The sequence below is a fragment of the Bubalus bubalis genome, chromosome 13 (genome assembly GCF_019923935.1).
Source record: "Bubalus bubalis isolate 160015118507 breed Murrah chromosome 13, NDDB_SH_1, whole genome shotgun sequence".
Taxonomy (NCBI): domain Eukaryota; kingdom Metazoa; phylum Chordata; class Mammalia; order Artiodactyla; family Bovidae; genus Bubalus; species Bubalus bubalis.
This window is the reverse complement of record NC_059169.1, coordinates 58,295,469-58,322,061: the sequence shown is the minus strand read 5'-3', so window position 1 is coordinate 58,322,061 and position 26,593 is coordinate 58,295,469. Positions and strand designations below refer to the sequence as shown.

At 44.0% G+C, this 26,593-nt stretch overlaps 1 protein-coding gene across 7 annotated transcripts in view; it reads right to left on the bottom strand.

Moving 5' to 3' along the window:
• MTUS2 (microtubule associated scaffold protein 2) overlaps nt 1-26,259 on the bottom strand; it is a 392,307-nt gene extending 366,048 nt beyond the window's left edge. For 5 of the 7 annotated variants that reach the window (XM_006078577.4, XM_006078579.4, XM_044927309.2 and 2 more), the window contains exons 1-3: nt 26,124-26,259; nt 14,818-14,908; nt 13,918-13,990 (exon numbers count right to left, since the gene is read on the bottom strand). The gene's annotated coding sequence lies outside the window, so the exon portion shown is untranslated. The remainder of the gene's footprint in view (nt 1-13,917; nt 13,991-14,817; nt 14,909-26,123) is intronic. The other 2 variants (XM_044927310.2, XM_044927311.2) reach the window with 2 other exon arrangements.
• Nucleotides 26,260-26,593: the final 334 nt, after the last annotated feature.

Genomic DNA, 26,593 nt, shown 5'->3' with positions numbered 1-26,593 from the left:
AAATAGCACTCTTCTGGCGGGGGAAGGACTCTGTTCCATGGCCAGTGAGAGCAGTTGTTTCATATAAGTCTTCCTTAGGCTATTTCCAGATTAGCTGGCTCACCGATAAATGCACTTGATATTCTGTAAACAAATTTGTCAGAGAGATTTCCCCAGATAAAGGGCAGAGTTCCAGGGCCAGGCGGCAGATGCAACAACTGCAGACCTCAGCACCACCGCCACTGCGGCTGGCCCAGCCAGCCTCCAGCTGACGATGCGACTGCCGGGCTCCCTACCCGCCACCTGCCCTTCCTCCCGGCTGCTCTACCTGCTCAGCTGGGGCGGGTCCTTGCACAAGTCTAGTCCAGCCAGCTACCAGCTGGGGCCACAGGATGTGTCAGCCTCAGCATGCGTTTCTCTGAACTGGCCTGAGTTTGGGGCATGTGAGTGAGAGAGAGAGAGATACCTGAGACTGTGGGATGCAGGTGGTCATCCATTTACTCCAGCAGCATCTCGCGGGCCAACTCAACATGCAACGTGCCTGACTTCTCTCTACTTCACAGATGTGGACATGGAGTTTGGACACTCAGGGAGCTATCTGAGGTCAAGGTCATAAGTGACAGGAGGAAGATTCAAAACAGAACTTGTTTAAAAATTCCACACTTCCCTGTGTGGGGAAATCACAGAATCACCCCCTGATGTCAAAATCCCAGAAGAAGTCTGTCATAAAATGCATCCTAGAGTAGTGCTTCCCAAATCTTAAGTGTTAATTGCTCAGTCATATCTGAACCAACTCTTCTAGAACCCATGGACTGTAGCCCGCCAAGCTCCTCTGTCCATGGAATACTCCAGGTAAGAAAACTGGAGTGGGTTGCCATTTCCTTCTCCAGGGGAATCTTCCCAACCTAGAGATCAAACCCAGGTCTCTCATGTGGCAGGCAGATTCTCAAAGCCAGAGAAGTCCTCAAAGCCAGCCGCTTCTGCAGAGAGCAGGGTTCAAACCTACACCAGGAGACCCCATTGAATTTCAACTCCAACTCCTTAACCACTCAGCCATCCCAAACCATAACGTGCTTACAAGTCACCTGCAAGCCTGAGATGTGGACACTGATTCTAGACGTCAGAGGTGAGGGCCTGAGCGTGTCCATTTCTAAGAGTCCCCCATTTGGGGACCACACTTCTGAACAGCAGGACCCTTAGCAGCAGGCACTGAGCTTTCTTAAGCAGACACCACCAACGTTTAAGACACTTCGAGCGTGCATCCCCAACACGTGTGCACTCAGTTATTTATAAATTGTACATACCTGTATTCTGACCAGTAACTAATATAACATCATATCCAGTTAGGACAAGATACAGTGTTACAATCACAGCTCTAAATCCACATTTAAATAATCTTGGTGATGCTGAATTTCTGTCCAGCTTACTGTCATTTCCCCCCCGGCCCTTGGCTAAGAAAACTCTCATACAAGGAACAGAAGAAACCATATCAATGCTGCCACTTTGTTGAATTCATTGTATTCAGAGCAAGCAATTTCACTTGTTACTATGATAGTCAGTTTCTGTTTTTTAAGCCACTTATCTATTTTATGAAGCTTAATTTAGAGTGGCTCAGATGGTAAAGAATCTGCCTGCAATGCAGGAGACCTGGGTTCCATCCCTGGGTTGGGAAGATACCCTGGAAAAGGAAACAGCTTCCCACTCCAGTATTTTTGCCTGGAGAATTCCATGGACAGAGAAGCCTGGTGGGCCACAGTCCACAGGGTCACAAAGAGTCGGACATGACTAAGAACATGTAGATAATGTTTGTGTACATACACACACAGACACATGTGTATGCATGTTTGTGTATATATACACATAGACACGTATATGTATGTATATGTGTATGTGTGTGTATATACACACATGTATACTTACGTGTGTGTGTGTATATATATACATCCAGACACAAATACAAATGGCAGTGTTTTTGAAACAAGTACTCTAATTTCTTTTCTTGGTGGATCAGATTCCCCAAAGCTTGCAGGCACACTCAGTCATTCAAGATGAATTCCATCAATGTCAAGGCACAAATGCATGTGCTTACATGATGGCATTTAAAAACATTTTAGACTCTCAGCATTACTAGCTCTGCATTTAAACTATGCAAACATTAATGGGCTTTTTTATTCCTGGAGGTCCACTCCAGACACATTTCCTCAGTTTTCTCTACTTCCTATACCAACATAGGGAGAGATTTTCTCTAGAATAGGAATATACCTCACTGCTAAGACACAGGGAAAAAAACAGCATAGAAACAGCCTTCAGAGACACCTCACAGCTCTCATGGAACAAACAAGCTTCAGGCAAGAATAAGCTTTCCTCCTTTTCAGAAGACATTTTAACTTACAGATAAATGATCATCCAAATTTAATAGCGATATTCTACTCCTCTTTGGCAACTTAGAGACATAGTCAACTGCACACAAAAAGGGGAAATTTTCACCCAGAAATAAATGAAACCGTGGTAAACAGGTAACTGAATATTCTGAATACAAATATCAAGGTAAATCTTCTCTTCCCAGTGGTCTCATATGAATAGAAAACAAGTATCTGTAATAAGGAGAGGTATGATAATGAAATTTTAACACCCAGCAGGAGGCTTTAATTTTAATGGATCTGAGTTTTTGCTGTAAAATGAATCAACTGTCTAAAGACCGACCTCTGGGATGGTTCAGAGGCATCCTTAAAAAAATTGCAGCAGAAAGAATAAAAATTCTCTGTAGCAAAATTAAGCTTCATTTTCACAAGTCTCTTCTTCCTTCTACTTCTTGACATGTTAATGTTAAGCATACCCTCTGGGCAATTTCTGTTTGGAACACTGTTCTTCTAAACAGAACTGATCACAACCCACTGCTCTTGGGCATTCTGCACAATATTGCAAGGTTCCAACCTGAATGCCGAGAGGGGGGTCCCTGGTGAGCCCGACAGGAGCACCCGGCCGGGGGGAGTGGGCTCTGGCCAATGAGCAAGCGAGTCCTCTCTCCTGAGCTCACAGCCAAGACAAGACCCATACACTTTCTCTGCTGAAGCTGGACTCTAAGAAAACAAGCACTGGTGCATTCCAACCATGTCCAAAACCATCAGACGGGGTCTTGTACGAAGAATTGGGGGGGCGGACTTTCCCTGTCCTAATGTCAAGCTGGCAGTTACATTTCTGTCTTCCTCTGGGTCTGGGGTTTGCAGACACATTATAAGGCCTCCTTCACATCCCTTCTTTATCTGCAGGGACGGTCAGAGTGTAAGAGTAAAAGTGTTAGTCATTCAGTCGTGTCCGACGCTCTTCGACCCCTTGACTATATATAGCCCACCAGACTCCTCTGTCCATGGAATTCTCCAGGCAAGAATACTGGAGTGGCTGCCATTTCCTTCTCCAGGGGATCTTCCCAACCCAGGGATCAAACTCAGGTTTCCTGCATTGCAGGCAGATTCTTTACTGTCTGGGTCACCAGGGAAGCCCAGGGACTGTCAGAACCTTCACTCAAATCTTACGCCAGCAGGCAGGTGGCTATGTTCAGACTCTGGCCAAAATCCCTTGCCTGGAGGGCGTTCTTCCAATGGGCTCCTGTGGCCAGAAGAGGGATGCTATTCTGTCCCTAGTGTTAGCTTCAACAACCACAGAAAGATGAATTTCTCCCCAGATGATTTTTTTTTTTAAAACACCTGAAGTTTCTATAGAGTGCGACCTCCTGGTTTTCTCCATATCTCTACCCAGCCCAATCCTGGGACTCAGGATCCAGATACAACGAGCTGACAGCAGCCACCCTGAAGCCCTGGTGATAATCCAGGCCTGCAAGTTGCCTCCTGAATCTGGAGGAGTAGAGATGGGGTGGGGGACGCAGACGGGTGAAGATTTCTGATGCAGAAAAACTCAGGGAGGGATTCACGAAGGGCCGAGAACCTGAGCTGGATTTTGTAAAAGAAAACCCGAAGGCAGAGAGGAGAGAGCGAATGGATTCCAGACTGAAGGACATGGTGAGCAGGCAGGGAAAGGCGTGTCTGGAGAACCGGCAGGGACATATGGCTGGAGCGAAGGGTTCACAGAGGGAAGCTGGGAATAGCTTTTTTTTTTTAATTTATTCTAATTGGAGGCTAACTACCTTACAATACTGTAGTGTTTTTTTGCCATACATTGACATGAATCAGTCATGGGTGTACGTGGGTCCCTCGTCCTGAAACCCCTTCCCACCTCCCTCCCCATCCCATCCCTCTGGGTTGTCCCAGTGCACCAGCTTTGAGTGCCCTCTTTCATGCATTGAACTTGGACTGGTCATCTATTTCACATATAGTAATATACATGTTTTAATGGCTTCTGTCGACAGAATCTGCCCTGGTGGGTCCCCAAGACAGGTCCTGCCGTGGCTCTCGCTCCATCAGCCTGCGTCGTTGGCACTGCGACCGCTCAGCTGAGCTCCTGTCTCCTCTGAGGATGGCACATCCTGCCTGCTGGCTTTCCTGCCCTAGCTTTGTGTCGAGTTTGCTTTTCAGTACAGCTGTCTGCTTGGAGCAGATTCCTCTGTGGCTCCAGACCAAGAGGGCTCTTCTGAACTTCGGCCGCGTTTCTGCCCGTTGAGCTTTCCCAACAAGCTGCACTGAGCGTCGAGAACGTCTCCCTCTTGGGGAGCCAGCTGTCTGCTTTTTCACTGACCTAATGCTCTCTCTGGAGCTACGGAATGACTGTCATAGCTCTGGGAGCACATTTGCCTTTTCGCTCGACATGGACGAATGAGAGGAGTTTATAGAAGACAAACAAAATGTTCTCTCCAGAAATACATGCTTCCGTGCAATCGTCCGACACGTGTATTAACACTGCACTTTGTTACAGGGTCTGTGCTAGACACCGGACGCGCTAGCAGTGGTCTCCAAAACATGCTAAGCAATCATCTAACAATTTATCTTACAGATTAACTAATAAAAACAAGCTTGTTACCAAAAAAAAAAAAAAAAATTTGCAGAACAGCCAAAAAAGAAAAGAGGCTTATAGTGAAAATTCACTGTCACCATCCCACCCCCTACTTAGCCTCCAATCCCCTTTTGTTCAAAATCATCTTTTTTTAAATATCCTTATGGGCATTTGATTCTGGACCTTGTAAATTTTTCTAGTGAATACGAGAAATACAGGCCATTTATCCAGATCAGAGAATCTCCACTTTGCCAACAACTGACATTTGGGGGTCAGAAAATTCTTTATGGGGGACTGTTCTTGCCTGGAGAATCCCAGGGACTAGGGAGCCTGGTGGGCTGCCGTCTATGGGGTCACACAGAGTCAGACACGACTGAAGCGACTTAGCAGCAGCAGTCCCGTGCATTACAGAGTGATCGATAGCAGCCCTGGCTAGTACACACTAGAGGCCAACAAACAGGGGTGACGACCAAAAACGTCCCCAAATGATGGCAAACAGTCTCCAGGAGAGACAGCAAAACCACCTCCATCAAGATCTAGCTCATTCGGGCCAACGTAATTCTTTCATCAACAGCTGAGCAACTGGAAGGGACTAGAATGTCATGAAATGGTAACTCATAGGAAAGCTTACTGGAAGACTCTTCTGACTAATTTAATTTTCTTTTAAACTCAATGATCACATCCCCCATTACTGAAAATATTTCCAAAATACCCATATCTTTTCCTGCCATACTAGGTGCTACTATCTGAGAATAATTCACTTCTTTTGACTATTGGAGTTCTTAGAATACCTAAAGTTATTTTTCAGTACAGCAACTATTGTTAAGTGGTACTGCAGGTATTAAATTCTAACATCAGACCAATACTGATCAGCCCCCAAATATACTCACTGCAAGTGACTTAGAAAGGATGCAGAGAGTGCGGTCTGGGAGCTCCACACCTCCGTGCCTCCCTGGTGATCTTCCCTTAAACCATTCTTTTGACACTGTTTACTTACTAGGCTATCTCATTAGACTGTAAATTCTGAGAAGGCAGAAACCTAATTTTATTCCTTTTACGGTCTCAAGATCGAGCATAGTAAATATTACAAGTCAGATGTTTGATAAACATTTATGCACCTAAATTTAAAAAAAAAAGAGTATATACTAAGAAAAACAAATAAAACATGGAACCACAGCACGCATGAGAGCCCTGTATTTCTGCTAAGGAACCGGGGTATTAGCCTGTAAGTAAATACCAACAAAGGCCTGTACAGTCAAAGCTATGGTTTTTCCAGTAGTCATGTATGAATGTGAGAGTCGAACCATAAAGAAGGCTGAGTGATGAAAAATTGATGCTTTCAAACTGTAGTGCTGGAGAAGACTCCTGAGAGTCCCTTGGACCACAAGGAGATCAAACTAGTCAGTCCTAGAGGAAATCAACCCTGAATATTCATTGGAAGGACTGATGCTGAAGCTGAAACTCCAATACTTTGGCCACCTGATGTGAAGAGCTGACTCGCTAGAAAAGACCCTGATGCTGGAAAAGACTGAAGGCAGGAGAAGAAGGGGACAGCAGAGGATGAGATGGTTGGATGGCATCATCTAGTCACTGGACATGAGTTTGACCAAACTCTGGGAGATGGTGAAGGACAGGGAAGCCTGGGGTGCTGCAGTCCATGGAGTCTCAAAGAGTCGGATACAACTGAACAACTGAACAACAACAACAAAGAAACTAACATAACATTGTAAATAAACATCATAAATCAACTATACTTCAATTTTCAAAAGAGCGTAAAGAGGAACCCAACTTATGAGGGGCTCTACCACAAAGCCAAGGCTTCCACTGAGTAACATATGCCATGAATAAAGGTTTTTTTCTCTTTCTAAAAGAATGGTCTTACCGTGGTCTCTCAATATATCTCTGCTGTAGAAAGAAGGACTGCATGAGTCTTCCTTTCCTTGAAATGAGTTAAAAGAGAAAGGACTCCTCCTCCCAGAGCCACAGGCTTCCAAGTTGCCTTGTTCATTCTATAAACAGTCACCGAGCACCCAGCACATGTCAGGCGTTCAGTGGTCCAGGTGCCAGGAAAATAGCAGTGCATAAACAGGCTGCCAGCCCTCATGGAGCTCACATTCTGTTGACAAGCTGGACCTACAGGAGCAAGATTACAAAATGCACAGACCTACCTCCCTCCCCTATGTACCAAGGCTGCTCCTCAAGCCACAAAGAGTGACAACTACTTCTGCAAAGGCCGTTCAGCCTCTCCTGGCATCTAGAGGAATGTTCCATCCTAGCACCTGGACACTAAGCACACACAGCATTTCTAATAATCAAGAAGCTAAGTACAATGAATAACAACCATAAAAATATGAAGATGAATTAAATACAAAGTTCTTTTCAGGCAAAAGCTGATCTTGAAAAGCCATTTAATTCATCCTCCTATTGTTGAAAGTGAAAGCATTAGTTGCTCACTCATGTCTCTTTGCGACCCCATGGACTGTAGCCCACCAGGCTCCTCTGTCCATGGGATCCTCCAGGCAAGAATACTGGAGAGGGTTGCCATGCCCCTCTCCAGGGGATCTTCCTGAGCCAGGGATGGAATCCGGATCTCTCGCACTGCAGGCAGATTCTTTACCATCTGAGCCACCAGGGACATTTTCTGCCTCTCCTGGCATCTAGACAAAGGTCTCCATCTTAGCACATGGACACTAAATACACACAGCATTTCTAGCAATCAGGATGCTAAGCACAAAGAATAACAACCACAAAAATATGAGGATGAATTAAACACAAAGTCCTTTGCAGGCAAAAGAAGATCTTAAAAAGCCACTTAATTCAAGCTCCTGTTGTTGAACAGAACCAAACTAAACCTTCAAAAGAAGAGCTAGAAATGGATCTCCATGTGACCTCTCAACACAAAGTCCTGACCTTCTGCCCCAGGAAACCACTGCCAACTGGCTGATGTCCGTACAGGTTCTCAGTGTTTCTGACAGGAGGGAAGATGGAGCTGGAAATCCACATTGTATGAAAAATGTCCAAGCTAAAGCAACGTCAGAAAATGTTTGAATAACCCATTCATTTTTAATCCTTCTGTAATTTCTGTGATCATTTTAAATGTGATGAACTCATCTGACATAAAGTGAGGAACGCAGGAACTTTTCCAGGACTCCTATTGTAATTCATCACAAACTGGACGCCTGTTCAAATATTACACAGTTCCCTGCTATCTGTCTCTAATAGCAGGAGCGAAGCCATCGCATTTGCCTACTGGCGGCTTACCCATTAATTACCAAAGATGGCACGCTGCCAGTGAGATCCAGGCCCCTCTGAGCGTGCCCCGATGACCTAGTTTAATCAAATCTGGCCTCGAATCCAACAGAACACAGATTTAATTCCTAGCTAGAGGGCTGGATGACAGCATGTATCTAACAGTTTGAGAGAGCAGTGCATGGAAAACTGAGCGGTCTTATGCACCATTTAAAACAGACAACAGAAAAGACTAAGTGATTTCTTATCATCTTGATGGGATTGTCCACATGACTTCTATTGACTCTGCACCCCCCTCACCCCCAACAACCAATTTCCTAACATTCTGGGCTCCGGGCCTGTGGATTTAAATATTGAAATATGGTTGGTCTCTACTCCTATGTTTTCTGCCTAAGGAAAAGATAGATTGGGAAAAAGATTAACCTCAGTATCCCTGAAATAATGGACCTTGATACCCTGGTGCTTCTAATCTATTCCTGAGGATCATTTTAATGCAGAAAATAAAATACACACACTGCCAAGTTTCTTTACATATTCAAAATCTGAGTATATTTCAGTCCTATTTGACATTTAGATATTTCAGACTCACAGGACTTTCTTTGGTGGGAAAAAAAAACATTAAGTCAAATCTCTAAGTCTTTAGGAAACAAATTATAACCAACAATTCCTCACATCTCACTATATGATGCAAGTATTCTTTTCCCTTTGGCCAAACTGTGCAGTTTATGGGATCTCAGTCCCCCGACCAGGGATGGAACCCAGGGCCCCAGCTATGGAAACTCAGAGCACTAACCAAGAGACCATGAGGGAAGTCCCACAAATTTTTGTATCTAGGATCCCTCTGGCCTTGTTCAGTTGGTGCCTGCTGATGACAGAATGATCTGCTCCATTTTCAAGCAGTTCTGTCTATGACACTATCAAGCTTCATACAATGGGGGATACAGAATTCCCGATACAAAAAAGACTTTCAGGAGGGAACCCAGTCCCGTGTCCAGGCAGGCAGTAGAGGCCAGTGGTTAAGGGCACAGCTGGCTGCAAGATCCAGCTTCAACCCTCACCACTTCTGAGCTGGAAAATGAGGGTGTTGGCAGCACCTACCTTATACAGTGTTCAATAAACAAAGAAGACAATGAGGTCAGAGAAGCCTGGTGGGCTACAGTCTAAGGGGTGGCAAAGAGTCGGACGTGACTTAGGGACTGAGTGTGCACACACAAACACACACACACATGGGCTCACGCAGCACTGAAGCAAGTGAGCACTCACCAAAATGGTAGACAGAACCAGCATTTAAACACCGTAAAGTCACTTCACTCCACTTAGCAACGTGCTATGTACATGGTGCTATGCAGCTAACCTAGCACCTTCTACCATATGATAACCCACTAACCCTGCCGTTTAAAAAGCTACTGTTTATGTCCACATCTCTCCTGCTGCAGTGGACCTACCTCCTTACATAATCAGCGGAAAGGATCTCTTATTAAAATAATCAAGGCAATTATTTGGATCACAGAGTGATAAAATATGTCAACTCCAAATTTATGAAGATTAATGATAATGAGAGTGCTGGATTGTTCTTAAATATCATTGTTTCATTTTAACATTTATGAAGCTGGTGTTTTCACAGACCTTTCCTAGTAGTAAATATCATTCTCCCTATGAAAATGAAAGTGTTAGTCGTTAAGTCATGACCAATTCTTTGTGACCCCATGAAGTTAGCCCACCGGGCTCCTCTGTCCGTGGGATTCTCCAGGCCAGAATACTGGAGTGGGTTGCCATTCCCTTCTCCAGAGGATCTTCCCAACTCCAGGATAGAACCCAGGTCTCCCACATTGCAGGCAGGTTCTTTACCATCTGAGCTCAGTGGAACAAGAAATTATTAGCTCAAAGTCACAGGTACCAAATATTAGACCCAAAACATCATATTCTCATTCTTTCCTTGGTATTCCAAAGGAAAAGAAAAAAATCAAACATAATATGTACAAACAAAGTGAAACACATAGCTAAGCAATTATCTAGGGGGGAATTAACTCACATAAGCCTCCCTAATCCTCTTTCCCCTTTTCCTTCTGCCACTGAACTCATTAAAAAAAAAAAAAAAAAAAAACTACATCTTTTCTTTCTTCAATCATGTACATATGGTGGGAGCGGGGAAGAGAGGTTTCAGATATAAATAACACCAGGGCCTCTTTCCATAAATCACATAAACGGTTCTTTTAATTGATCATACATTCTTCTACCTTGTATTCAGAGGATCAACCCCCCTCCACTCCCCACCCACCCCCCCTCCCACCGCACACACGGGAAAGAAATGTGGGCCTTGGCAGGGGTAAGGGAAATAAACACCAAGGTTCACTGGAATTACAAGTATTCTCTGAGGTCTCTTTTTCCCTAATATTTATTTTTATTTATTTCTTTGCACCCAGTCTCAGTTGAGGCATGAGTGATCTTCCATCTTCACTGTGACATGTGGGATCCTCTAGCTGTGTCGTGTGGGATCTAGTTTCCCGATCAGAGATCAAACCGGGGCTCCCAGAACAGGGAACACAGAGTCTAAGCACTGGACTGCCAGCGAAGTCCTTCTGAGGTCTCTTTATTGTTATTCTTATGGTAAGCGGGTTTCCTCCAGGGGAGGAAGAGATGGATAACTGACACCGTAACAGAATGTGTTTATCATTCCACAGAGAAGCCCCTCGGAGCTCCCTCTAATCAGTTCGGTCATCAGCACCCAAGAAAGGAAAAGCTTTTTCCCTGGCCACATATTTTGTGTCTATGGCCCAGCTTCATTTCCATTTCCCAGTCCTTTCCTCTGTATGATTCATCAGTGTCCCAGTGGCTGCCACCACCATCTTGACCATGCCAACAATCACCATGACCTCTACCCATGACCTCAGCTACCAAGAACACTAGCACCATCACCTATCTGTCCTTTTTTAATCTCAGTTACAGTTCAGTTATCAGTCACATTCTCTACCCACAGCCCTCTCTCTGGGCCCAACACTTTGCTGTATCTCTCTTACCCTGTATTTGTCAATTAATAGCCACCCATTAACAACAACATAACAGCTTTTTATCTCATCCAAAGATTAATTACAAAAACCCAGCAGTAAGGAAAAGTCAGCCATTATGGATACGCCCAACATTTGGAAGGCAACTCCATTTTCCTGGGGAAAAACTCAAGTTTCAGTTCAGTTCAGTTCAGTCACTCAGTCATGTCCGACTCTTTGCGACCCCATGAATCGCAGCACACCAGGCCTCTCTGTCCATCACCAACTCCTGGAGTTCACTCAAACTCACATCCATCGAGTCGGTGATGCCATCCAGCCATCTCATCCTCTGTCGTCCCCTTCTCCTCCTGCCCACAATCCCTCCCAGCATCAAGGTCTTTTCCAATGAGTCAACTCTTCGCATGAGGTGGCCAAAGTACTGGAGTTTTAGTCTCAGCATCAGTCCTTCCAAAGAACACCCAGGACTGATCTTTAGGATGGACTGGTTGGATCTCCTTGCAGTCCAAGGGACTCTCAAGTGTCTTCTCCAACACCACAGTTCAAAAGCATCAATTCTTTGGCGCTCAGCTTTCTTCACAGTCCAACTCTCACATCCATACATGATCACTGGAAAAACCATAGCCTTGACTAGCCGGACCTTTGTTGGCAAAGTAATGTCTCTGCTTTTCAATATGCTATCTAGGTTGGTCATAACTTTCCTTCCAAGGAGTAAGCGTCTTTTAATTTCATGGCTGCAATCATCATCTGCAGTGATTTTGGAGCCCAAAATAATCAAGTCTGACACTGTTTCCCCATCTATTTCCCATGAAGTGATGGGACCAGATGCCATGATCTTCGTTTTCTGAATGTTGAGCTTTAAACCAACTTTTTCACTCTCCTCTTTCACTTTCATCAAGAGGCTTTTTAGTTTCTCTTCACTTTCTGCCATAAGGGTAGTGCCATCTGCCTATCTGAGGTTATTGATATTTCTCCCACCAAAACTCAAGTTTAAATAGTCCTTAAGAACAAGAATATTACAGAGACGATGACCTACAGAATAAAACCGCCTTAGAAGTGCTTGAAATTTGAAGCACACATTCTCTATCACTAAATTGCATTCAGTTCAGTTCAGTTCAGTCACTCAGTCATGTCCGACTCTTTGCGACCCCATGAATCGCAGTACGCCAGGCCTCCCTGTCCATCACCAACTCCCAGAGTTCACTCAAACTCACGTCCATCAAGTCAGTGATGCCATCCAGCCATCTCATCCTCTGTCATCCCCTTCTCCTCCTGCCCCCAATCCCTCCCAGCATCAGAGTCTTTTCCAATGAGTCAACTCTTCACATGAGGTAGTCAAAGTACTGGAGTTTCAGCTTTAGCATCATTCCTTCCAAAGAAAACCCAGAACTGATCTCCTTTAGAATGGTCTGGTTGGATCTCCTTGCAGTCCAAGGGACTCTCAAGAGTCTTCTCCAACACCACAGTTCAAAAGTATCAATTCTTCAGCGCTCAGCTTTCTTCACAGTCCAACTCTCACATCCATACATGACCGCTGGAAAAATCATTGCCTTGACTAGATGGACCTTTGTTGGCAAAGTAATGTCTCTGCTTTTGAATATGCTATCTAGGTTGGTCATAACTTTCCTTACAAGGATTGCATTAACTTGGTCATTAATTTGGTTTAAAACATGGTTTAGGTTTTCCCTCCTGAGTTTTGTGCCCAGAAAACCCAGGCTACCCCTCTGGCCTCCAAACCTACAGTAGCCACTGTCCCTCTGATAAGTTTCTTTCAATCAATCCAAGTGTCCAATCAAAGCCACACCCCAAGCTATTACTTCTTTCTCCTGTCTTCAAGTAGAACTCAATAAAAAGCCTCCCTTCCTTACAATCTGTCCAGAGAACAAAACAACAGTTCACAGAGGGCTGTAAACTTTGCAAGGCCACTACATTCAAGGGGACTCCAATCACATCATTTAAAAAATTGTATTTTTATCGCAACTTTAATGACTTAAAGATGGGTAATTTATTTATATTACAAGTTTCCAGCATATGGCAATAAAGTACCTCGTTCTAAAAATTAGTGCAGTTCTACCATTCTCCATCAGATGGAAGTAAAAGGTCCATGGAAGAGATGCTTTTGTCAAATTTGGACAAAATGCCATATGGGCTAGAAAAGCCCTCAGAAACACATCTCTCAAGTGTCTCAAATGTTTTAAACTTTCCACAATCTTGGTGGTTCAGTAAAGCTTCTATGCATCATTTAATGAACTCTGTTTGCATTTCATTAACTTTTTCCCTCCCAATCTGGTCTCTCTCTCTCAAGAAGCACATTCTCTAATCAAAGCAAGCCCTTAAAAACGACTGCATCATCTCGTTCTACTTCTGTCAACTGATATTATTCAACACATGTTAACAACCACACCACAACCTTTTGTCGCTGAAAAAGATTAATTACCCCTACGAACGAGATGTCTTTATAGACACACTCCTCAATTTTAAAATCATTAACAAGACACGTTGCTTGAACTGGAGTTTCAATCCATGTCTGAATACAATTCTCACGTCTTAAAAAAAGCAAAACTAAATTACGCTTTCCCATGAAAACCCAGTTTAATTCACTTGCATCATTAATAATATTTACCCAAATTCACCACCAGCGGTTTACTCGGAGTACCAAGAAGTCTCACACAACATTTATGAGGCAACTATGTGTCCCAGTCAAGTGGAACTATAAATTGAATAGAAATCCACGTAAACTTACCTTGACGCACAGAAAAGCAGTTTTACTGCCATTGGTGACAGTTGGCCCTAGTTGACAATTCACGTGTGGAAACCTTAAAGGGAAAAGGGACAGGAAAATTCAGAAGAAAGGGGAGGATCCGGGGATGTGTAAACAGTACTCCACTACACGCTGCGTCTCACTAGGAAAGTACACTCAGTGCGGGAGTTCTTGAATCTAGACAGTAACTGCGCCACAAATAAGCTCTTCATAATGGGAGTTGTTTCAATAAATGCGCCATGTTTCCATTGGCTAGGATTTCAGAGATACTTAATCTTACATTCAGATTAATCCTCAATGGATTACATGACTTCAATTTTCTTTCTATCTTAATCCCTCAAGTAGTTAATGATCTGAAAACCGATTCTTAAATACACCATATAAATGAAGGATCTTAAGGACTTAAGGCTTTTATCAAGGGAAGAACACCTCTGATACATGAACAATCATGTCCATTTTCCAGATCTTAATTTTCTTAAATTGCACCAAATTTATACTTGTTATGCTTCTTATATTCTTAGAATTCAGGAGAAATAAAAAGCCAGAGCAACTATAAATCCTACAATATTAACAATATTAATATTAATTAAATCCTTAATAAAACTATATTTCAAAATAAATCAGCAAAATTTATTTTCCTCTCTAAATTGCCCAGCGAGAAGAATAGTTTTTAGGTGGTAGAAAAGATGCAAATTTTCCTCCCAAATGCTACTGCAAGAGAGCACAGAATGCCTACTCTTATTAGGCTGACTCATATACAATTACTGTTACTCAACCATTTTATTACCTGCAGAAACAACAATTTTACCATTTTTCCAAACAAGAAAATAGACAGAATTGGAAAACCCAGTGATTATGAAACAATTAAATCTTCAAAACTACCTATCGCTGTGCACACGTCATTTTTCTGAGAAGCATCAGGGAGTCTCGGTATAAACTGTTTCCATTCCAACCCAGCACATCTTCAGGGCACCTAGAAGACAAGAAATGAATCGCCTCCAGCATTTGGAAGGGCTGAGAGCACGTTTCTGGTTCCTTCTTCCCACCTGGCCCCTATTTACTGCCAACTCCCTCTTGGCTATGTTATTACATTATTTTTAATAATATACTCAGTAACCCATCTATCTCAGGACCTTCCCAACCAGCACTCCCACCACCTCCCACTGCTATGAACCCCACCACAACCACCCCTACCGCTATGGATGTCACACGGGGCGCCCAGCACTGCCGGGACTAAAACCAATGGCGTAGAGGCCGTGTGAGCACCGGTGTACAAAAATCCCCATGTTCACAAGCCGTGCCTTCTTCTGAAATGGAGCAGAAAGCACCTAAATAATCTTCCCTCCTACCAGGAGACCTGTTAAATGAGCTCCTATTGTTAAGTTGCTTTTTTTTTTTTTGTATGAACTTGCAGTCAGTTGCAAAATAAACCTTTTGACCTCTTTTTAGACCATCTATCTATTTCTCATTCCCTATTTTTAATATCACTTATCTGAAGACAATATTTGGATGGATTAAGTTAAACAAAATATATTTAAATTCACCCTATCTATTGTTTTCCTTTTTAATATGGCTACTAGAAACATTAATGTGGCTCACACTGTATTTCTGTTGGACAGTGCTACTCTGTAAAGTATAGCCTGTCTCCTCCTTATTAAACAATCTGCTCCACAGACTTAGAGAATGAACGAACTTATGGTAGACAGGGAGAAGGGACAGTTAGGGAGTGTGGGATGGACATGTACACATTGCTATATTTAAAATGGAAAAACCAACAAGGACCTACTGCTCAGGGAACTCTGCTCAATGTTATGCAGCAGCCTGGATAGAAGGGGAGTTTGGGGGAGAATGGATACATGGATATATACAGCTGAGTCCCTTGGCTGTTCACCTGAAACTACAACATTGTTAATCAGCTATACCCCACTATAAAATAAAAAGTTGACAATTAAAAACAAATATCTGTTACAATGCTGTTGGCTTTTCCCAGTGATTACAGAGCCATGAACACCAGATGGCACTCCCGTGACTGATACGCAGCAGGGCCCTGCTGGACACACAGATTTTGCACACATGCTAAATTGCTTCAGTTGTGTCTGACTCTCTGTGACCCCATGGCCTATAGCCCACGAGGCTCTCTGTCCTTGGCATTCAACCCACTGGAGTGGGTTGCCATGCCCTCCTCCAGGGATCTTCCCAACTCAGGGCTCAAACCAATGTCTCTTATGTCTTCTGCATTGACTAGGTGGGTGGGTAGGTGGAGGAGGGTGTTCTTTACCATTAGTTCCACCTGGGGAAGCCCCCACTAAAAGCTCACACAATGTTGCTCTCAGTTCAGTTCAGTAGCTCAGTCATGTCCGACTCTTTGTGACCCCATGAATCACAGCACACCAGGCCTCTCTGTCCATCACCAACTCCCAGAGTTCACTCAGACTCACGTCCATCGAGTCAGTGATGCCATCCAGCCATCTCATCCTCTGTCGTCCCCTTCTCCTCCTGCCCCCAATCCCTCCCAGCATCAAAGTCTTTTCCAATGAGTCAACTCTTTGCATGAGGTGGCCAAAGTACTGGAGTTTCAGCTTTAGCATCATTCCTTCCAAAGAAATCCCAGGGCTGATCTCCTTCAGAATGGACTGGCTGGATCTCCTTGCAGTCCAAGGGACTCTCAAGAGTCTTCTCCAACACCACAGGTCAAAAGCATCAATTCTTTGGCACTCAGCTTTCTTCACAGTCCAACTTTCACATCCATATATGACCACAGGAAAAACCATAGCCTTGACTAGACGGACCTTTGTTGGCAAACTAATGTCTCTGCTTTTCAATATGCTATCTAGGTTGGTCATAACTTTCCTTCCAAGGAGTAAGCGTCTTTTAATTTCATGGCTGCAGTCACCATCTGCAGTGATTTTGGAGCCCCAAAAAATAAAGTCTGACACTGTTTCCACTGTTTCCCCATCTATTTCCCATGAAGTGATGGGACTAGATGCCATGATCTTCGTTTTCTGAATGTTGCTGTCAAGGTTCTACCAACTCGCTGGAGTTTCCTTCTCTAGTATCAGTTGCTGCTGCTTCACACATAAGGACCAACCTTCCTGAGGTTTCTGATCTTCTGACCTAGATATCTGACTGAATTCAAAGGCAACAAGCCTGTTGTTAAGCAACACAGGGGTCAGGTCTAAGATGAGACAAAGCTTTTGCCTCTGGCATGAAATTTAAGAGGAAGCAAAAAACGCAGTAACCAAGGTGAATACATTTTTAAATAACAGCTTAACTGATACGCAACTAACATACCATAAAATGTACCATTTTAAGGGTACAATTCAGTGGTTTTAACAGACTCACTTCATTTGTTACTATCAAAATCGAAGACATTTTCACTGTCCCACAAAGAAACCCTGTCCCGATTAGCAGGCACCCCATTATTCTCCCTACACCCAGCATCTGACAGCCACTGATCTATTTTGTCTCTACAAATCTGCCTATTCTAGATATTTTATATAAATGGAACACATAACATGTGGCCTTTTATGTCTGGCTTCTTCCACCTAAAATGTTTCCAAGTTCACACGTGTTGTATCATGAGACTGTACTTTACTCCTTTTTATGAATGACTAACATTCTACTGTATGAACATGCCACATTCTACCCATTCATCAGCTGATGGACACCAGGGCTGTTTCCAGTTTGGGGCTATTACACACAAACTGGTGTATAAGTTTCAATTCTCTTAGGTATATGCTTAGGAAGGAAATTGCTGGCTATATTATATCTCTATGTTTATAATTTGAGTAACCAGCAACAATTTTCCAAAGTGGCCGCACTGTTTCACAGTTCCACAAACAACAGATCAGGGTTCCAATAGTCAGCAATACTTGGTGTTGCCTGTATTTTTTATGTCAGCCATCTTAGTGGAGAGTAGTGATTATCTCATTGTGCTTTTCATTTGCATCTCCCTAATAACCGAGGCTCACCACCTTTTAATAGGTAGAATTGCCATTAGTATATCTTCTTTGGAGAAATATCAACTTGAAGTCTTTGCTCAACTTTTAATTGGGTTGTTTATCTTTATATGGGCTTCCCTGTGGCTCAGCTGGTAAAGAACCCTCCTGCAATGTGGGAGACCTGGGTTCAATCCCTGGGTTGGGAAGGTCCCCTGGAGAAGGGAAAGGCTACCCACTCCAGTATTCTGGCTTGGAGAATTCCATGAACTATATAGTCCATGGGGTCGCAAAGAGTCAGACACAACTGAGCGACTTTCACTTTCTATCTTTATATAATTGAGTTGCAACCATTCTTGATCTATTTGGTATACAAGTTCTTATTACATACATAATTTGTAAAAATTTGCTCCCCTTCTATGGGCTTTTTGTTGATGATACTCTCTAATATCCATTTTTATGAAGCCCAACCTAAATGTGCTTTCTTTTGCTACTTATATGTTTTTGGTATCATACTAAGAAACCATTGCCTAGTCTAAGATTACAAAAATTTACTTCTGTGTTTTCTTCTAAGAGTCTTTTTGTTTCAGCTTTGACAATTTTCGCCTCACTCAGTGAAATTTTGTTCTCATACTGTTTTGGAAAAAAAGAATTTACAGAATGTCCTTACTCTAACATTCCAGAGGTGGTTCTAAGATAAATGATATTTTTAAAATTGAAAACTAATTCAAAAAAATTAATGAATAATATCAAAAGTTTAAATTAAAACACGATCAGCAAAATTTTTTTAAATATGATCAGTAACATGATTAGTCATCATATGCCATATTGGAGTCTTACACAAAAGACTCTTTAAAATGTTTGTCTTGTTAAAATGTTTGCTAATTAGTTCATGAATTTTTGCATTATTTTTCATTTTTTAACCATATTAAAATATTGTTTATTTTTATTGCTTAGGTTTTTAGCACCCCCTTACACTTTGTGCTTGAGGCAACTGCCTGACTCATCTCTTTCTAGTCCCAACCCTGCACAAGGGTGATTTTCAGACCACATATCTGCTTTCTTCTGTTTTAACTCTTCAAACTGAGATATTAGTTCTAACTCACATTTACATTCCATTACAATACCTTGGATAGTTGTCAAAATGATAATCCTAAAACACAGCAGAAAAAATTCAGTATGAAGTTTGGGAGCAGAGCACAAAGTAGTTATATTAAACTAACTTCCTCTGCTGGTAGAAGCATATTGACTCTCTCAGTATAAAACATATTACTAGCTACCAGTTAAACGACTATAAAATTTGTTAATACTAGAGTCTTTAGGAAATTAAATGCAATTTTTGGCATGTCTGTCATACACACTTCCTAAGATATTATGCAACACGAAGACAAAACGCATCAAGCTTAGAGATATTCACTTCAACCACAGTTACTCTGTCGCATGATTTCAGTTCTCAAATTGGCTTCCCCATAAAATAAACTGATAGAAATATAAGAATTAGGTACAAAAATATGCTTGGTTTAATATGCAGCAACATTTACAACCTGAGAAGGCAATTCTTTGTGTGTAAAGAAGGGTTGTCTGCCTTCAGAAGCTATTTTAAGTAATTTCAAACAGCCTTGTACAAAGACAATTAATTCTGGATGATTTGAGATTACTTCTCTTACACTGTCATTTAACAGCAATTGTGCTCATATTAAGTTTTCAGATTAGTATTTTGCAGTAAGTCTGGTCAAGCATAAAAATGTAACTTCTCTATGAAGTGTTCGTTATTTGCTTCTGCTGTTTCGTTGCCATTTCTTATAATCCAAGGCTCTGTACTCCATGCTTCAGCCATATTACTTTTGAAAAGCACTTAAAATCACTATATCAATACTAGCATGTTTCTGGACAAATGCATTTGCCTTATTACAGTCTTTATAGAAGCTAATACACTATGTTGGCTTTTCATTTCTGCAGGTGAGTCCAAGTTCTCCAAGTCAACATCAAGCTGTCATCGATACTGGCTCAGTCCTCCTCACACACACTGCTGCCTCAGCTCTGACTATGCGGACACACTGCTTTGTTTGTCTAAGGAAACTGAGCTTCCTGCACAGTGAGTCTGCAGGTGCACAAAGGATCACAAGACTAATAAGGAGAAATCCCGCTACGGGACAGGAGAAACACACCAACCTAGAAAACAAAACTCAATCTTATATTTTAAAAAATCACTCAACAGACTGAGTTAACAATCTCTTCTCCTATCTAGTCTAAACTCTGGCAATAAAACATGAAACAGAAATAAGAAAAGAAACCAAAATAATAATTACCTATAAATGATATGATTGTCTACCTAGAAAATTCAAGAAAAATAATCAAAAAGAGGTTAGAATTGATCGAAGCTTGAAAAGTGCCCAGTTACACAATTATATCTTAAAATCAATAGGTTTCTATACATAAAGTATTGGTTAAATATATACTACAGTCTGAATGTTTGAGTTTCTCCAGAATTCATATGTTAAAAACCTAATGCCCAAGATAATGGTGTTAAGAGGTGGGGACTTTGGGAGATGAGTGGATCATGAGGGCAGAACCTTCAAAAGAATGAGATTGCATGAGCGTGCTAAGTTGCTTCAGCGAATCTTTGTCCAATTCTTTGGGACCCCATGAACTGTAGCTGGCGAGGCTCCTCTGACCATGGGATTCTCCAGGCAAGAATACTGGAGTGGTTGCCATGTCCTCTTCCAGGAGCTCTTCCCCATCCAGGGATCGAACTCACATCTCTCACGTTTCTGTATTGGCAGGCAGGTTCTTTACCACTAGTGCCACCTGGGAAGCCCATGAATGAGATTGGTACCTTAATAAGAGAGGCCCCAGAGAGCGTCTGGCCTGCTCCTTCCATCAAGTGAGGACAGAGCAAAAAGCAGTCCCTTAGAAGACCTGCCAGCACCACGATCCTGGACCAACCAGAACCCACAACAGTGAGAATAAATGTCTGCTGTATATAAGGCACCAGTCTGATGTATGTTGTTACAGCAGTCCAGAGGGACTAAGACAGTGTCATATTACCACTATGCATAGTATATGTAATTGATTCATTATGTAACTGTGATGCTGGGAAAGACTGAGGGCAGGAGGAGAAGGGGGAAACAGAGGATGACATGGCTGGATGGCATCACCAGCTCAATGGACACGAGTTTGAGCAAACTCAGGAGATGGTGAAGGACAGGGACGCCTGGCATGCTTTGATGTCCCAAAGAGTCAGACACGACTTAGTGACTGAACAACAATTACATAACAACAGCCAATAAGAAGAGAGCTCGCTTACAAAAGCTAAGGAAAGAGTATAACACAGCCAGGAATAACCTTCAATCCCCCATTTTCCAAACACAGTAGGTGACGTGAGAGAAGCCGGCCATGTGAGAGACCACACACAGCAAATGAAAGGCACAGAGAAGAGGTAAGCCCGCCAGCCTCCTACACACACAACCTTCCAAATGCCACCTGTCAACCTCCTGCTCTTGCCATCTTCCTAATGCCACTTACCTGTGTGCTCATTCCTCCAGGCCGCCCTTATGCTCCAACCCGCCAGTGAACAACCCAAGGAGACTTAATCTACAAGGAGGATTTCCTTGGCTGTGTCAGGGATAGAAATGATTATTCGCTAATGGCTTGATGAAGTAAACAGCTGTGGATCCTGTCCCCCACCCCGTCCCCCGTGCACCCCGGAAGGCTAGGCCTTTCTCCAGCAGAGAGTTCCTGCTAGCTGCTCCCCTACTGGCTTCTCATCTTTTCCACTGAGGGATCCACGACCACCTGCTGCCAAGTCAACACACATGTCTTCTGATAAGTACACACGGGGTGGCCATCCGAGCACACAGGAGCCTCACCAGCCAATGAGCACTCGCCCCTTCTCAAACCCTAACCAACCCAACACCTTCAGGCCCCAGAGGTTCTCTGGGGTTCAGTTTCACCTCCAAAGTTGCTCTAAGTTCTTGATATCCCCCAAGAAAGAGCCGTGGAGTTCCCAGTGTCAGCATTTTTCACTTAACCACTTGTTCCAAGGGAACTGCAGGAATCCGGGCTGAAATGAGACTCTCCTGCCAGCCGCTCTCCTACAAGCCAGTGGGAACCATCAACAAAGACAGACAACCTCCCCTCTACTCCTGGTTTATGTAGTGGTGTGGACTGGACTCCAGCTGCCCTGCACAGCCCTCAGCCGTACCTGATCCCAAACCAACACACCACCCAAGGCCCAAGAGGAACACAACCTCACATCACCAAAGAGGAGGGTCCCAGGGCAGGTCTGAGAAATCACCGCAACAGAATTAGAGGGGTGAGTGCTATTGTGGGGAAGCACTGTCCATGAGCCTGCCTACAGCACCAGGTCCCCCTCGTAAGCACCAACACAGTTCCAGAAGCCAAACTAAAGTTTGGTTAAAGGGAGTGTCTTTGTGGATGGATGGATGGATGGATGGATGTTTGGATGGGTGGGTGGACAGGTGCATGGGTGGGTGACAGGTGGGTAAGTGGATGGATGGGTGGGTAGTTGGATGGATAAATGGGTGAGTGGGTGGATGGATGTATGGGTGAGTGGGTGGATGGATGTATGGGTGAGTGGGTGGATGGATGTATGGGTAGGTGAGTGGATGGATGGGTGGGTGGGTGATAGGTGGGAAGCTGGATGGATGAATGGGTGGATGGGTGAATAGATGGATGGGCAGATGGGTGGGTGGGAGGTTAGGTAGGCAGGTAAATGGGATGGGTGGGTGGATGGACAAATAAGTGGGTGGAAGGGGTATGAGGGTTGGTGGGAAGGGATCAAAATGGTAAGATCTGAGGAATCTTAATTCAGATATGAAGTAGAAATACTTCAGAGAAAAGGAAAACCCTCCACCCATTTCAACAACCCCCTCTCAAACATTCCTGTGGTGGACATTACAGTCTTCCATTTATCCGTAAAACTGCTAATGGGAACAATTCAGCAGTTCATCCCAGCCCTTCCCAGCCTGCACTTGTTTCCTGCAGGATATTTTCCAGGCCTGAGTTTGCTCCCTGTTTAGAATTCATATTAAAGGCAGAGCCTAAGGAGTTTACAGGAAGGTCTCCTATGGAGCTGATGCTATCTGTTGCTATTAACTTTATTAATGAAGCAGCTTCTGGTAGTTCATTTTTTTCTCCCTTTCCCCTCTGCAGCCATCTCTCTGAGATGTGGAAGAGCTTTAACCCACTTTCTTTCCTTACCCGCCTCCGTCTCAGCTTTTCTGTGCCTCTGGCTCACACCGAGATCCAAAAAAGTCCATGTGTGTGTTCACAAGGCAGAGCTGGTTCTCCAGGTAACCACCTGATTCCTGATAATACCACTCAGCCCTGGTATTAGCAATCTGCATTTTCTCGGCAGCTCAGCTACAATATTGGCCAGATTTTTTTTTTTTTTTGGTCTTTTCATAAGACTTCAGATGTTGAAATAAGAAAAAGCATTTTTGAAAGTTAACATTTGAATATAATTAGGAAACAGGGGAGATTCAGGGTTTGTAGAGCCTTACATTTATATGACGTACGGGAGGTGAGAGGCAGAGAGTGTCTTCCTTATTTAAAAAAAAAAAATCCATAATTACAAATGCAAACTTCTGTGGCCATGGGAGCACATTGCCAGTGTCCCTCCTGGGGGCTTAAATGGAGCCAGAGTAAGGGACCCTGAAGCTTAACATTCATTAGCTTTCCAGTCAAGGCACCTCTGCTGGGAGACACAAAAGGCTAGAGAGGTTAATAAGGCAGCATTAAAATCTCCAGAAAACCGCTAAGCAGAACTGTTGTCTCTTACATCGGTCCTCTGGACGCTATTCTTATCTCTCTTTCACAAACCTCCGTCCCTGCTGTTCCCTCTAATTTGGCAGCAGCGATTCATTATGAAAGCGCCTGTGCTGGGCTGGGCTTGTACATCCTTTCCCTGTTTGGGCTTCTCCGATCCAGCACTGTGTCAATTATGTAATAGCCAAAACAGGGAGTTTCACAGAATACGAAAAGCATAGTCGCAGCTCTTACATAAGCCTTCACAAACCACCCATAAGACTGCAATATTGGGAATTACATAAGATAGAAAGAAAACACTGATTCAGCAGCCAGGTTTTTTTCCAATCTTAAAGACAATAAAAGCTTTTTTGCACCTTTTTGGCTAGTCTGTATTCACTCAATGAGTGTTGAATGCAATAGAGAGAATGATCTTTTAATAAGACTTGACTGTCTTTCCATGTAAACAGAAAGGAGTATCTTGATACCACGACTCAATGTCACTGTCACTTCTGCACAGAGAAATGTCTCACTCCCCAACTTAGTCAACAGGGGACCATGTGTCCTGATAAACATCAACTACCGGGGGACTTCCCTGGTGGCTCAGTGGTAAAGAACCCAGCTGCCAACGCAGGAGACACAGGTTGGATCCCTGAGTCGGGAAGATCCCCTGGAGGAGGCAATGGCAACCCACTCCAGTACTCTTGCCTGGGAAATTCCATGGACAGAGGAGCCTGGCCGGCTACAGTCCATGCGGTCGCACAGAGTCGGACATGATTTAGCAACTAAACAACAGTATCAACTACTCCTTGTGGATTTTTAAAAAATCAAGAAGATATTTTGACAAAATACAGAGGTGAACATGCTATAATTCTTCAACATATCTCCTTTCCTATACCATTTTTCTCTCCCCATATTTCTAACCACTTGTTTTTTACTTTCTTTAAACCACTGTAGCCACACCTTGGGGGTGCTGCTGCTGCTAAGTCACTTCAGTCGTGTCCGACTCTGTGCGACCCCACAGACGGCAGCCCACCAGGCTTCCCCATCCCTGGGATTCTCCAGGCAAGAACACTGGAGTGGGTTGCCATTTCCTTCTCCGATGCATGAAAGTGAAAAGTGAAAGTGAAGTCGCTCAGTCGTGTCGGACCCTCAGCGACCCCATGGACTGCAGCCTACCAGGCTCCTCTGTCCATGGGATTTTCCAGGCAGGAATATCGGAATGGGGTGCCATTGCCTTCTCCGACACCTTCGGCTACAAAGTGACAAATTAGAAGAAACAGTGCTATCCTATGGGTCTCACCTCAGCTACAGATTAGAAACACTAAGGAGTTTTTAACATTCCAAATATCACAGCATCACCAAAACCCAATTAGAATAGAACACTGAGGTGGGGGTCACAAAAGGAAGTGCCCAGACAACAGTACACTTGATATTCCTACTTCTGTCTTCTTCCCTGAAAAAAAAAAAATCCATAAACACAAGTAGAGATATTAAAGGTTATTTAAATCTTTAATAACTGGCAGCTCATAATTACTAAGTTTCCATCAGCTATAAAAAAATAAAATAAGTCACTAGTTTCACAAAGAATATCTGCGGGATCTTTTTTATTACTTATCAATACGTAGTTAAAGAATTTTCACCAAGTCTCTCAAGAGCCTTTACAAAACTATTCTATTTTTTTTTAACGTTTTACAATTTTACCTAATGAGTTCAAAGAAAGGACCCTATGTTATCTTTAAGGCTATCTCCAGCTAAGACCATGTTCATCTTCCAGGAAAGTTTTGGTTTAAAGCAGAAATTGTGGCTCTGACTTCTCTTCACCCTCTCTTCAGAGATGCTCTGGTAATTCCTTTTATAACTTTACCAATGAGCAAATATTTTTTTTAAAAGCACTTATATAACAGAGAGTACAGGCGCCTTTGGTACCCTGCCAAGAGTACTTCTTTCCGTGTTTGTATTTAAAATAGAATGGTAGTAACATCACTTGTGCGCCTGAAATTCCTTCTGTGCACAGGCTCAGAATGAAAAAAAAAAAAAAAGAAAGAAAGAAAAAAAAAATGGATGTAGCAAACCGCTTCGCTGCTTTACCATTACACAGCTCAAAGGAAATAACACATTCATACTAAATTAAGACGAAGAGGCAGAACAAATTATCCAAAGCTGGGGGTGTTGTTGGGGGTGGGGGGAGGATGGAGAGGTAGGGATTCGGTTGAACCAACCTACCAGCCCTTAGAAAACAGAGGATGTTTAACCTGACAGCACGCGAAGGTGCCGGAGGAGCTGCAAAAAAAACCTCAGCCAGAGCAGGTGATGCAGGCAGGAGAGAGCAAGCGCTCGGATGGCAGAAAAGCCCAAATCCACCCCGCGCAGCCCAGCGCCCCCGCGGCGGGCGCTCCCCGGCTCCGCGCAGGGTCCGAGAGCGCCGGCCCCGGGGCCCCGCCAGACCCAGACGGACGGGGCAGAGGAGATTCCGCTCACCTGGGTGGGAAAGAGCCTCGGGAGGTGCCCAGGAAGCCACGCTGCCCTGTTGGAGAGGCTCATAGCGGACCGCCTTCCCGCACGCCTTCTCCGCCTCCAGCTCGAGTTTTCCTCTTTGGCGACAGGTCTGGACCCGGCCAAGCGGCCGCGCAGGTCCGCAGACGGGGGTGGGGGGGCCACAAACTTGCGGGGAGAAGCCGGCGGCAGCGGCGGCGCGGGCGGAGGAGGCAGGGGCGCCCCCCGCGCGCGGTCCCCGCCGCCGTCCGCCCACGCCCGCTCGCGCCCCGCGCTCACCCCGCGCCGGCACCGCCCAGGCTCGGAGCGCGGGGGAGGCAGGGGAGCGCGGACCCAGAGGCTGAAGCCCCCCCACGGATGCAGCGGCCGCCCCTCCGGCCGCCTTGCCTGGACAAAGAGAAGCGGCGGGGCGGGGTGGGAGAGGGGGGCGGCGAAGCGCGGGCCTCGGAGCGCGC